A 15395-nucleotide genomic window follows, 5' to 3' on the forward strand; every position below is an offset into this window, starting at 1 on the left:
CAAAATGTGTAGCACATAACCCAAAACAACTTCAACATAATGTCATAACAACAAAGCATTCATAAGGGTTCACAACATTACAACGTGTGCAAGACCATTACCTATAACCCATTACCAAGCTTACAAGTGAAATGCTTAAGTGAAGTCCTATAACCCCACACAACCAAGTAAACACACAAAAGGATCACAAGCAATGTCTAACTTCATATAATATGTTATCATAAGTATTCATCTTCATATTTAGCTATATTGACCAATAACATATTCATAAGTAAATTTATCATCATATTGAATAATCACATGTAAAGTCAACGTATGCTTATCATTAATATTACAAGAGCGTAAGAAAAACCTCCTAGGACTTCCCTCAAGGCTAACTAGTGCAATGTATATGTATAGTTCCATACACCTACCTAGACTAAGTCAAACCCCTAAAGTCACCCTAGTCAGTGTTAACTTCATTAAATCATTTTGCTTTCAAGAACAATTACCTTAACAAACATAGACCACATGAGAAAAATGTGGAATCCAATGTCATGAAACCCTACACAAAAAGAAGGTGGACTACATGCAAAGTTAGTATACAAATATGAACATAGCATTCTAGGTTAATCCACTAGCTAGTATTTCTATTGGGGAAACATAGTTCAAGAACCAAGAGACATACTTGAGACCCACTTTTTGCACAATTGCATTCTAATATCTATCTCATGAGAATCATTGTGAACCTACCTTCCCACATTAGAAAGAGACATCTCTCATAACTAGTTCACTCGGTGCTAAGATAAAGTTCCTTTTTGAAATGTCGATAAGCCTTTATCAATTATTATAGCTTAGTATAGGACATAGAAGACTAACCCCTTGTATGTAATAACATTAACTCATTGGTAATTCTATGAGAACTTCCTTTCAATAAAACCCTCATATGTGAGATTAACACATTGTAATCATCGCGTCATAGTAAGGCATATAAGTAATTCAAATCAACTTTATATCATTACACCTTAGTCGTAATCTCACTGTCCATTTAATCAATACATTTCAAGAACATTCATCATACCATTACCTATTCAATATAATCTCAATTAATACATCCATTCATCTTCATAATCAAGTCCAAGACATCACCATTGAAATAAGGATTCAAGATCATAGGTATTACCAATTTACCTTCACAAGCCTCCTTCCATGGTAATACCATTAAAAAAATATATAAAATAATATACTTAACAACATCATATAATAGTAGTTAACACAATAACTAAGTAAATTTCATCATTACTATTCAATTCAACATCAATCATAACCTACGGCTAGGGAAATAGGGTCAATTCATGATCTCTTTTGTAAAACTAGGTATAACATGAAGAACTACCCTACTTCACCAATAATCATCATATTATATCCACAATAATCAAAATAAACCAAGAACAATACATTTTGAAAGATCAATTTTATATTAGGAATGAAACCCATGTTGTTATCAACTTTTTGAAATCAATTTGAAAGAAACCTTTTGGGGAAAGGAGTCCCAAAGGTGATGAGTTACCATAGCTTAGATATCTATGATGATTGATAAAGATAAAGTTTAATCTTGTAACCCTTCTGACCTTGAATCAATCTTCAATCTAGTCTTGGGGAATAAAGAGAAAAAAGTAGAAAGAAGAAAGAGGATTTAGTTTGTGGGAATTGAAGTGAGTTGTGTTAGTTTTAATTAGATTTATGTCTTTATATAGTCCATTAATTAACCTAATTAGACTTCCCCTAACACTTAATTAATAACCTAATAAACTAAATTAAATGACCTCATCATAAATGGGAAAGCAAAACCAGATTTGACCTACGAAACCTCGACAAACGGTCCGTAGGTTAATCGACGCCTGCTCATGCTCACCATATTACACATCCTTTGATAAGTTCAAAGACTTATTTTTTTTGGATATTTTGGAAAATTACTATGTTTTGAACGACGGAGCCATAGAAACCCCTTCAACCATGCAATGCCCCATCGTTTGGCTCGTTAATAGACACTGTCATATAACAACTTTTTGTCATTTTGGAAGGGTCTTCCTCAAGGACCCTTAGAATGGTCCTTGGGGAGTCGTATCGTGAATTTTCAACCCTAAACATATTCTAATACATGTTTAACACCTTCCTACAAAATTCAATTGAATTTCGACTCAGAAAACCCCATGAAAGATGCCAAGGCATATGAACCTCTATATCATAATTTACCATACTCATGGACGTTCCTTGACATTTTGACTGTAAACTTCCTAAATGATTATATACTTTATTTTATGCCTTAAAAAGTATTACTAGTTTTTGTTCAACATGGGAGGCTCTAGAATAGGTCTTAGAGTTAGTGTTGTATTATCCCCTCCCCCCCCCCCATAGGAACATTCGTCTACGAATGACATTAAATCAACATAAGAATATGACATTTACACATAGCAACTCAAATCATAATTTACTATACATAAAAGCTCAACATCATAACTTGAGGAATTTCCGTATCATCATCAGCATGAGCTCAACATGATCGTCAAGTCACTGATGCGAAAACTTTTTACAACACATTAACATGCTCAATACCCTTTCATGAAGGGAACAATACGCAAAACACGTTCAAGTGCAATTTCAAACAAAAGAGCATTTTTACATGAAAACTCATTTTAACAAAAACCTTTTACCTCAATCATGCATATTTTTCTAAACAAGACAAATAAAAATTAATTAATTATTTTTATTATTATTATGAATAATTAACAGTAGTTAGGAAAAATATGAGGATAACAGGACTCCATGTCGGCCTAGGCCTCCCATATTGCTCCTCCACTAGGTAGTTTCTCCATAACACCTTTATCGAGGCCACCTCCTTCTTCTTCAACTTCTTAACTTGTTTATCAAGGATCTCCACCGGAACCTCTTCATAGTAAAGATTCTCATCCACATCTAACCCTTGAATAGAAATAATGGATACGAGATAAGCAATACACTTCTTTAGCATGGATACATGATAACACCGGATGAACCGAAGACCTTTCACTAGGTAGTCTCAATTCATATGAAACCTTTCCAATCCTTTGCATAACCTCATAGGGACCCACATACAGGGGACTAAACTTCCCCTTTCTTCCGAACCTCATCACACCCTTCATAGGTGAGCTCTTCAAATACACCATATCACCTACTTCGAATTCAACATCTCTTCTCCTATTGTCGGAATATGGATTTCGCTTACTCTAGGCTGATTTCAACCTCCCCCTTATGACATGAACCTTCTCCAAAGATTTATAGATAATCTCGGGACCAGAGTGAAGACTCAACAACCACAAACCGCCCAACCGGAGACCTACATTTCCTAACATGTAGTGCCTTAAATGGAGCCATGGAAATACTCTAATGTTAGCTATTATTATAGGAGAACTCAATCACCAACAAGTGATTGTCCCAGTTACCTGTAATGTCTATCAGAAAAGCTCTTAACATATCCATAAGGGTTTGAATAGTATGCGCTACTTGACCATCCATTTTGGGATGAAAAGCGGTGCTAAGCTTCACTCTAGTACCCAACCCTTTTTGAAAGTACCTCCAAAAATGAGAAGTGAATTGGGAACCTTTATCTTATATGATGGACAAAGAGATCCCAAGAAGACTCACATTCTCATTTTGACTTCGCGTTACAGGCAACCCAACAACAAAGTCCATATTATTTCTTCCCACTTCCATTTAGGATCACCCATTCTTGAATAAGACTACTAGGCTTTTGAAGCTCGTCTTTCACTTGTTGGCAATTTGGACTCTTGGATAAAAACTCTGCTATGTCCCTTTTCAAGCCATTCCACAAAGAAACCTCTCAAAGATCACGATACATGTTGTTGGAACCCAGATGGATGACATATCGGGAACCATGAGCTTCTTCTAACACCTTATTCCTTAAATAATTGACATTCGATACACGTAATCTATTTTGGTACCTTAGAACACCATCCCACCTTAGGAGAATGACTCATTCAACTTACTAAATACTGGTTACTTAAAATTCATCAATAGTGGATCATGATATTTTTTAGACTTCACCTCAACCACTAAGGAAGACGCGGATATGTTACACAAAACAACAATTTGAGGAATCTTACAACCGAACAACTAATTTAGCCAACCTATGAACATCTTTCACTAGGTCTTTCCTCCTTTCTTCTACATGAGACACACTACACATGGTCATACCGACTCCAAGCATATGAAACTACATTGGCCTTGTCGGTGTGGTACAAAACACTCATGTCGTAATCTTTCAACAATTCCAACCTTCTTTTTGACGAGGATTCAAATTCTTTTGCGTAAACACATATTGAAGACTGTTATGGTGTGTATATACATCCACATGAACACCATACAAGTAGTGCCTCCATATTTTCAAAGGAATCACTACGGCTGCCAATTCAAGATCATGAGTTGGATAATCTTTCTCGTTCACCTTGAGTTGTCTAGAGGAGTAGGCTGCTACTTTCACATGTAATATTAGAAAAAACCCCAAAACCACTCTAGATGCATCACATTATACCACAAAAACCTAGGTACCATCTGATAAAGTCAACACCAAAGCGAAGGTAAGCCTATGTTTAAAAATTTGGAAGCTTCTTTCACATGCCTCGGACCTATAAAATTTCACACTCTGTTGGGTCAAGGTAGTCAAAAACAAAGCAATGGACGCAAAACCATCCACAAACCTCCTATACACAACACCATTTCCGGCCTACAGCAACACCACGTAAGTGTAGCCTAAACTAGCAAAAAGTGTGGCCTTCGATAAAAGGCTACACCTTTGGACATTCAGCAACACTTTTTAGGGGCTGCCCAAAAGAAGCGTAACCTTTGACATTAGGCAACACTTTTTAAATGTTGCCATCTTTGGCTACACTTATAAAGCGTAGCCAAATAGGTATAAGGGCACGCTTTGAAGACGTGCATTAGCAACACCTATTTTTTGTTAGACTACACTTAAAAGCGTTGCCTTTTCAGATTTATTGGTCACACTTAAAAAGTGTTGCCTTTTATTGGTCATCTATTGCAACACTTTCAAAGTGTAACTTTTTATCTACCTAGAGCAACACTTACAAAGTGTAACTTCAACATTTATAAGCCTACATGTAGCACAAATATATATAATATATTTACATACATACAAGTGACCTAAAACACAAAATGAACTAATTAATCATTAAATTGAAGCTATATATTTCAAATAAACTTCGAGAAATATTTCATGTACAACCAAAAGATAGTATATGTTGTGTACATACCCATACTTATACATCAATATTCTAAATGTGTACACAATAAATCAAATATGTATTTAAACTTATACAATAGTTCAGAAACTCTTCATCATCCACTTTAAAATTTGATCACCTCCATTTCCCTACACATATAAGATATTTGCAGTTATATAGAAGAGGTAAGAAGTTCAGATTGTAACAATGAAGAGAGGCAAGAAATCCAGCAGTTACAGAAAATTAGATTGCATCTTTTGATGTTCAAAGTAGATTCCTACTTGTCTTTTGATGTTCAAAGTAGATGATCTTCCCTTAGGTGTCTAGAATTCCAAATGAGTTCAACAACAATGAATAATTGCATTAGGGTTCAAACTTCATAAGAAACAATATAAAATATTTGGTGTTATACAATAACCATGATGCACGCAATCTAACACGAACACTAAAGAAAAAAGGAATTAATGAGGAGACACAAACAATTAGATTCTCCTAATTATTATTTGTTTGTAGTTATGCAAGCATGCCTTCTACTAGGATGTCAAATGTTTTGGTTATAACATGGATATTCTATATAATAAGAAAGAAAATAGACTTTACTGACAGAAATATTTATATATAGAAGCAGCAGTTACAGAAAACATTAACAACAAATCTGCAGATTGCAGATTCCATACAATGCAATGTTCTATACAAATGCCAAAAAAACAGTGAAACAAAAGAAGCAAGACCTTAGCTCAATTTAAACCAAATACATTAACAACAACTAAAGAGAGACAAGTCCAGATTGTAGATTACAGCAGCAGCAAAAATTAAAGAAAATTAGATTAGTTTCCTTGTGTAGTTAATATGTTCCACACGATCAAACAAGGAAACTAAATCTGACATAGAAAAACTACACTTCAACCTTACCAAACAAGCAAGATGAATAGTGGCCAAGAGAACAAAACCTTAGCTCAATTCAAACCAAAGCCACTAACAATAAATTACCAATGATGAAATAGCAAAAACAATGTATAAGTCAATAAGCAAGATCAAAGATCTGTTATACATACCCTGTGCAAATACTTTTTTGAGTTCTTAGGAAAAATCAGAATTGATAACAACGTTAACTGCTTGAATATCAATTCCTCTAGTAAACAAATCTGTTCCATCAAGAAAGAACACAAAATTAAGAAATTTAACAATTAATCAATTTGAAATTTCAGCTGTAACGGAAAGCGTGACGGACCGTCGTAGCCATGACGGTCCGTCCTGCATGTTCGTCATGAAGATCAGAGAAGTAGCAGAAGAAAATTGCAAGTATGGGACGACGGAGTCCATGACGGCCCGTCATGACCACGACGGCCCGTCATGACCACGGCCCGTCATGACCACGACGGCCTCTCATGACTACGATGGCCCGTCGCGAGGTCCACGGCGGCCCGTCGCAAGGTCCACGACGGCTCGTCGTGACCACGACGTCCCGTCGCGAGGTCCGTCGACCCAGCCGCGTTTTGACAGATTTCCAGCAAATAGAGTTACTATCTATACTTATGGCCAAAACGACTGAATTCGCTAAAGTTACTATCTATACTTGAAAATGCACTAGACAAACCAAGCTTAAGCTGATCAAACTATGAACTCAGGAAGAAAAAAATCTCTTACCTGATAAACTCTATTCCAACAACCTAAAGCTTTAAGACATGAGGCAAGTTGATTTGTGAAGCATTTTCTTTCAATATTCAAAAGGAAATCTGATGGAATAGCAGTTTACCCAGAAATCTTTGAAGAAAATTGTCTTCTTCAGCTCTCCAATCTGAACAATGAAGCTCTGAGAGGAAAATCGTCTTCTTCAGTTCTTCTTCAGAGGAATCGCACTGCTCTTCGATTCTTCGACTGAAAATGGTGTTCTTCAGCTGAAGTTTGACAGAAATGTGACGAAAATTGATTTATTTCGTTCTTCGATCCTTTTCTTCAGTTCTTGCAAATGGGTTCTTCATTTCTGGATGAAAACGTATTCTTCAGCTGAAAGTGAAAGCTTCAGCTGAAGTTTTAAGAATGTTACCCTTTTTATTTTTTTAATGTTTTATTCTTATTAATATATCTTTAATGTTTTATTTTTTTGGCCAAATAAAAATGGGAGGGAGATCAAACTTAAATGTTAAAATGTTGGAGGGAATATAAAATTTTGGTCAAAACACTAAGGCCACATTTTTAATGTGTTGTATTTTCAATTATAAAAATAACACACATTAAAAGTGTGGCCATTCATGTAAATAGTTGTTACCAACTATAACAGCACTTATAAAGTGTAGTTTATCCCATTAAAGAGTACACTTCAGAAGTGTTGCTAAAATTAATGTAGCGAAAAGTCAAAATCATTGGCTACACTTTAAAAGTGTTCCCAAAAGTATTTTAGGCAACACTTTATAAGCGTTGTCATGATTTAGTGTTGCGGTAGACCTAAAATGGTGTAGTGATAGTACTCGACTAAACCCAAGAAACTTCTAATTTCGGTTGGAGTCAATGGACTAGGCCAATTCTTAATCGCCTAGATTTTCTTTGGATTTACCTCTATACCCTCTCTTGAGATATATGACCAACAAACGCCACCGATCTTAACCAAAACTCATGTTGCAATACTTGTCATCTAGTTGGTGTTCTTTTTGGACTTCTAACACCACTCTCAAATGACCCATATTATTACCCTCATTCTTTGAATATACCAAGATATCATCAGAAAACCATATTAATAAGATTCAAAAAAGCCGTCGGAGCATTTGTTAAACCAAAGAAAATTACTAGGAACTCATAGTGATTGTACCTGTTTGAAATGCCATTTTAGGTACATCATCACACCTCACCCTAAGTTGGTGATACCCCGACCTCAAGTCAATCTTAGAAAAATAGCTAGGTCCTTGGATTTGATCAAACAAGTCGTCAATCAGAGGGAGACAATACTTATTCTTAACGGTGACCTTATAGAGTTGGCGATAATCAATGTACATCCTAAGAGACCCGTCCTTCTTTTTAACAAACAACACCGGAGCTCCCATGGTTAAATACTAGGTTGTATAAACCCCTTATTTAACAAATCTCTATGTTGAAGCTTTAACTCGTTTAATTTTGCTAGAGCAATCTTGTAAGGAGGGATTAAAATGGGATTCGTATCCGGTATTAAGTAAATTCCAATGTTAATTTCCCATTTTTGAGGAATTCCAAGCAAGTCATCGGGAAGTACTTCCAAAAAGTTCTTCACTACGGCGACCGACTAAATAAGAGGGATACTCAAGATCTTTGACCTTACAATATGGTAAAGACACCCTTTAAAAATCATTTTATAAGATTTTAGACAACAAATAATACAACTACTTCTAGTTGAATTGTCCCCCTTCCACTCTAAGATGGATTGAATTGGGAAAATTGTAGTTAACCACTCTTGTTCAACAATCAATGGAAGCAAAACCAGCATGCAACAAATATATTACTAAAATAACATCAATATCAACCATATAAAGTCCCACCAAATCCATCTATGTAACACTATTGGGCAAAGATATAGGACAACTCCTAAAGACTCCTTTAGCAACAACTGATTCACCTATCTAGGTTGAAACTGAATATCGTTCAATCAAAATATCGGGTATAACATCAAGCTTTTTAGCTACAAGAGGAGTGAAAAATTATAATGTATCATCAGGATCAAGTAAAGAATAAACATATATAGAAAATACTTGTACCATACCGGTGACCAAATCGGTGGAGTCTTTTTGTTCACCTCTAGAGCGGAGAGGATAAAAGCGGTTGCTTTTTATGCTTCGGAACTAGGACTATTTGATTGAGCTCGAACACTCCCATTCTCTTGAATCCTCACATTAGGACAATCCTTGAATTTATGGCCCTTCTTTCCACAACCATTGTAATTAATTTAGCAGCTTAACTAGTTAATATTTAAACGGAAAAAACGAAATCACAAAGTAATTTCAAGATTTAGGTTAAGACAAGAAAATGACAAAATAGTCCCTAACCTAGGATGGTCAAAAGGGTTTGTTATTGTCATAAAAACATAAGGGTACTTTATTAATTACCATAGGTCACTTAATTTATTAAATTAGACATTTTAATTAATTAAATTAAAGGGGTCAAATTTAAATTCTTACACTAACCTAGTACAATTCAAGAAACATCCTAGTACTTAACCTAGGATTGTCCAAAAGGGTTACTTATTATTCCAATGATTTAGCGGTGATTTAGAATTCACCATAGGAACCTTAATTAATTAAATTATACATTTAAGTAATTAAAATAAAGGGTCAAAAATAAATTCATAGGAAAAATTTCAAATTTGACTAAGTGTTGTATTTTCCTATGTCTACTCAATCTAGGAGGGGCATTTTAGTAATTAATAAATTAATTTATTTTATTAACTAACTAACCCTTAGTTGAATGATTTAATATCAGTGACTAATCCTAAAACTTACAATCAAACACTCAGAGAACGCAACGCTAAAACGAAAGAAAAAAAGAGGCAGAAAGTTCATAGACGTTCTAGGCGATTTCAAGGTTTCTTAAAATTTTTTTTCAAGGTGGTCTTTGTAGAATAAATTATATTTAAGTATGGGTTTATATCCTCGAATTCTTTCTCCAAGAGTATTTTCCATCATCTTGAATCTACATAATCAGCAAATTAGGGTTATTTTCCAGTGTTCTAGTTGAACGTCCCTTTTTACCTAGTATCCTTGCTTCTGATTCCAATAAGTATGTAAATGTAAATCTCGAACATGTTGTTGTTCTGTGGAGCTAAATGATTATAATTGTATGCTCTTGGTATGTTAATTATTCATGAGGTGATAGGTTGGATTCGAGTGACGAAGTGATTAGTTAAACAGATTAAGGAATGACGTAATGCTTAGTTTCGTGTTGGAGAAAGATGATGTTGTTATGAGTTATTTATGAAGTTGAATCTAGTGTTATAAGCTGTTCATTGATTGATAATCATATGTTAATTAATTTTAAAAGGTTGGCTTACAACAAATGAAGTTTAATTTACCACCATATTTGAAAGTTTGGTTTATGCCAAAAACTAATGTAAGCAAAATTAAGTATGGACAATGTAAATTGTGATGTTTCTATTAATGCAAAAAGTTGGTTGCTCAACATGACAAATTATTATAATGTACTTATGAAGTACTTGGCATGGCTAGTGATAATGTTATGACAAGTAGTTAATGTAACTATGATTTATGCCAACAAATTGACTAGTAAAACATATTTCTGATCATACTACTTCACAATTATGTGAAGTCATACCAATCACTACATCAATGAACTCATAACATAGGGTATGCCAATCAATAGGACAAGTCCCAACATACCCTCTCCACACGAACTTGTGAACGTAATATCATTGAATAAGTAGTTATAACTTTCATAAAGAATCAAAGCTAGTTCATGAATCTATAATGCCAAAACAACTTCATAGCTTGGCAAAACAAAGCATTGAATTGTTCTTGTATGTGATGATATAAGATTGACTAATAATTAGTTCATGAAATTACACTTGAGTGAATGTTTGGATTATGCCAATAAAATGACAAATAATGTTATGCCTAAGTTTATGATATAAAATTGGTTAGTAATTATTTCATCCGATTATATTTTAATGTATGCCGGCTTGTGCCAATAAAATAGCTATGAAGCCATGTCCAAAATTTCTAGGCCAACACTAATTTTATGCCAACCACAGATAGCAAAAGTATCGAAATGTCAACTTAAGCAAATCTTAGATAATTCAATGAATTCATATCCAAGGGTATTTCAATCATAAATACAAGTCACAACATTACCTAACCAAATAAACTATGAACATAAGTCTTTCATCTATTAAAGTTTTCATCGTCTATAAACGATGATATGAAGCTACTAAATAAAAGTAAGCATGTAATGTGAGTAATTACATAACTAATGATGTCTAAGTTAAGAAAGTGACCAGAATGAGGTGTTAAATGAATTGAGATAAGCCTCACCTACACATAAGCTACTATGTTAAAAATAGTCACGAAATGAAGGTGTTATTATGTGTGAGGCCCTTCTCATTTACACCAAAGATGTTATGTTCGAACAATTCACATTTAATCAATGTAAAAAAAATGATGACAAGTCATCAATTGAGTAAGTAAATCTCAATCTAGAAGCAAGCTTCCAGAATGTTTGAGTCAACTCTAAAAGATAAGAAGATAATAAAAGTGCGCAAAGCATCGATAGACTAGTTATGAGCATGTGCTTGCATGTGTAAGTCTCATGATATTAGGCTACAACAAAGGTAGATAAGTAGTCCTTTACGTCCCTATTCTTCGAACTATGTCTAGCCAACATACGAACTAGCCTATTGTTTCCACCGAAGAGAGCAAGGTATGTTTCGATCTCACCTTGGCAAGTGAGATAACCTCTTTTCGGTGTGGGGTAGACACTTGATTTCATGTTTAACTCACATGATCTATTTCGGTTAATGCTCAATATAATTTTCATAGTTCACTATAGCCGTGAGCGACCACTTTCAGTGGGGGGTAAAACTTGAGATGAATTTGCCTTAGTCAAGAATCACTCCTTTAAGATGTGGGGAAGACACTAGATTTCATTAGTAGCTCACATGATATAGATTCATTTTAACCGGTGAACCACCTCTTTTCGATTTGGGGAGACACTAGATTTCATATTAGCTCGGATGATCTTACTTCCAAAGATGTCTCTAAGAAAGCAAGAAACAAAGGTGATGGAACGTATGGTCAAAGTGATCTATAAAAGTAAGAGCTTAAGAATGTCAATTGCCAATATCAATACCAATGATGTTTCAGCAAATAATGGGCAGAGCCAAATAAAATTATCCTATAATGACTTCTTATACGATGCCAATAAAGGGGAGTAGAAACCTAATAGCAAATAAAAGCTTAATAACTTCCCTAATATGAAAACGATGATATAGGTGGCATAGCCAATAGAGAATGGCTTATGAAGTGTTAATGAATACATAATGTAATGAATGACTCATTGTAAGGACAGAAAAATCGTTCCCTAGTCCTTGGATTACTTACTTGATTTATTGTGGGTATGGGACTACAATGAATGATTGCACTTGTATGTAAAACATAGGACTAAACGAATCATTTAACTACAAAAAAAGAAAAAGAAAAAAATTGATAAAATAAACTAAGTGTCAAGAATAGAAAAAAGAAAAAGAAAAATAGTGGTAAATAAACTAAGTGTCAAGAATAGAGCTCTCGGGTTAGGGGATACTAAAATTTCAAATCTTCGCCCAAGTTGTTCTAAAAATATGTTGATGATTCTAATGTCTTGTAATCACATAGAAAATGAGTTGTGTGCTTTGAATGCATTAAAAACATCATATTCATACCACAACTCACAACTAACGAATTAGGATAGTCTAGTTACTATACTTTCCAGAAATGACATGTTGTTTAGAAAGAGCTTTGTTTGATCATGCATAGCCTTATGTGTATGTGTGCATACACCCATACTTAGTACAAGTGGTGTAATAACTCTATATAATTTACAAATTTTATAGGTGTAGGTAAGAGAGAAGATTGAAAATTAATTGCAGTAGTTTGGACATCAACCTTCTCCATAGCTTTTTTTATAGGTCCTCTTGATTACGAGGATGCTACAGTTTTAGTCTAGCCTAGTAGTGGACGTAGCTAGTTGATGTTGTCCCTAGAATTTATTTCAGATACTTACTTTTTGAAGATTTTCTAATAAGGACGTTTTTGGCAAACTTATTTATGATATATTGATTCTCTATTTTCATTGATTCTTTATGATAGATGGTTGTTTCTTTACTTTGAGCATAATATATAATGAATCTATGTAACAACTCTATGAAGTCTATGTATACTTCATACGTTTGAAAGTTTTAAATTTTCTACAAATTTAACTATATGAATGTGATGAATACAAGAAGAGGCTTGTCTGCGACCTTAGAGAGTTAACGACGCCGATTGCGATTCGGAATCCAGAATCCGGGTCGTGACAAACTTGGTATCAGAGCAGGAAGTTAAATTATCTAGTAACTAAAGCTCAAAACAACTATATTATGTAGTTTCTAATTTATGGTTGGGAATCGTGCCACGATCATGACTTAAAGTGATTTTGATGTTAGGAATCTCCCTTCTTCTACTCTTTATCTTGCCGTCTATAGCTTTGGCATTTTACATCATTCTAGGGTCTAATTTTCTTCTCTTGTGTGCGTGAACACAAGAAGAAATGTAGGCAAGAGTGTTGGAGCAGAAGCTGTTTTGGGAAACCAAGCTCCTCCTAAAGACCCCCAGCTGATGGAGTGTGCGGTACGTGTGGCCGTTTACATGGAGGTGAGTTCAGTGTAGGTTCTAATGCATACTATGGGTGTTAATGAAGAGAACAAGGCTGAGTTGGATGCATACTAGCTAAATAGATGTGGCTCAGGTATGATACAAGATATAGGTCAGGATGGTCGAGTGGTCTAAGGCGCCAAACTCAAGTTCTACTCTTTGCAAGAGGAGGCAACATTAGAGCTGAATTAGTATATAGAGATTGCCCAATAACTATTCTTAATAGAGTCACCTACGCTGACTTAATAGGATTATCCATGCTTTATTTTGATATAATATTGGGTATGTATTGGCTTCATAAATTCTATGCTACCAAAGACTATAGAAAAAGGGTAGTAAGATTTCATATGCCAAATGAGTTAGAGTAAATTTGAAGGGTGTGGTTCAAATCCAACAAGACAAATAGTTTCCAATCTTAAATCCAACAAGATGTTATCTAAAAGGATAGGAGCTGATGGTAACTTTTGTTACGAAGAGGTTTCCGTTGAAATTTTAGATCACCAAGTTAAACGGTTGAGGAACAAGGAGTTTGCCACCGTTAAGGTGTTATGGAGGAACAACCCTGTTGAGAGAGAAACATGGGAGGCCGAGCCCTATATGAGATTCCGCTACACTGCCTTGTTCAGTTCTAAGGTTAGATATACTCTTCCTAAGTCAGGTTTTTGTTTAAGAAACTCTAAGTTTTAGTGCATTAGTCGATTTTGATGTTTTAAGTCCATAATCATGTCTTATACATGCACTATATCAGTTAAAATGAGTTCTTGCTTGTATTCATATTGATGTTTTTGAATAGCGTAGGCATGATTTCTGTGTTGCATGTGTATCGATATGCATTAAGTTAAGTGCGATTGATAAGGAAGTTCCTCCATCTCAAATATGAAGCTTAAGTTAAGCTTGAGTAATATGCATTATCAAGAGTAAGTGCTAATCAGAAATTTACTAATAGTAAAGTCTTAAGTATGTTATGGTTTTTTCGAAAATTACCCTCCATTATTTAATATGATGTGAAGTGTCAATTCATGATGAATATTTCTAAGGGGGGTATAATGTAACATTCTAGAAAATATACCCGTCTAGTGAAGGGCCTATTAAGTTTTAAGAATAGGTATTGGGTGTAAATAGGCATCCCAATACCCAATGTTTAGACATATTGGGCATATAAGAATATTATGGGCATAGTAGAAAATATTGGCTTAAAAGTTCTTAGCCAATTTTCTAACATTAGTAAGCTTCTGTGGGAAATTACCTGCAACAAAGACCTTATACTAAAAGACAATAACTTTTAATATACAAGTAGGTGTTAGGCATCCATGTGTCAAGACTAGGCACCATAACACATGACCAATTAAAATAGTAATGTAGATTAATCAATGCCCCAGGATATAGTGAAGATCCTTGGGACAATAATAAATGAGCAGCAACACATGTGCAAGCACATGTCCAATCCTTGTGCAAGCACATGTGCAAGAATTCAGTTAGGGTTGTTAGGGCGTTTAGGGGAAGACGCACATGTGAGTGTCAAGCCATGTGGGTCTGAGCTCCCTAACAAACTCTAGCCTCTAACTAACTTCCCTAACTATCTAACTAACCTAGGACCAACCGAAATAAACTAATTAGTGCACCCGACAACCTGAGACTTAACCGGGTGACACTAACCTAGTAACTAATTAAAGAGACAACCTAGTACCTAATCTAGGGTTATCCAAAATGTTTGTTATGGTCCTAACTTCTTAGGTATACTTCATTAATTACC

This window comes from Solanum pennellii, chromosome 5 (genome assembly GCF_001406875.1).
Source record: "Solanum pennellii chromosome 5, SPENNV200".
Lineage (NCBI taxonomy): Eukaryota > Viridiplantae > Streptophyta > Magnoliopsida > Solanales > Solanaceae > Solanum > Solanum pennellii.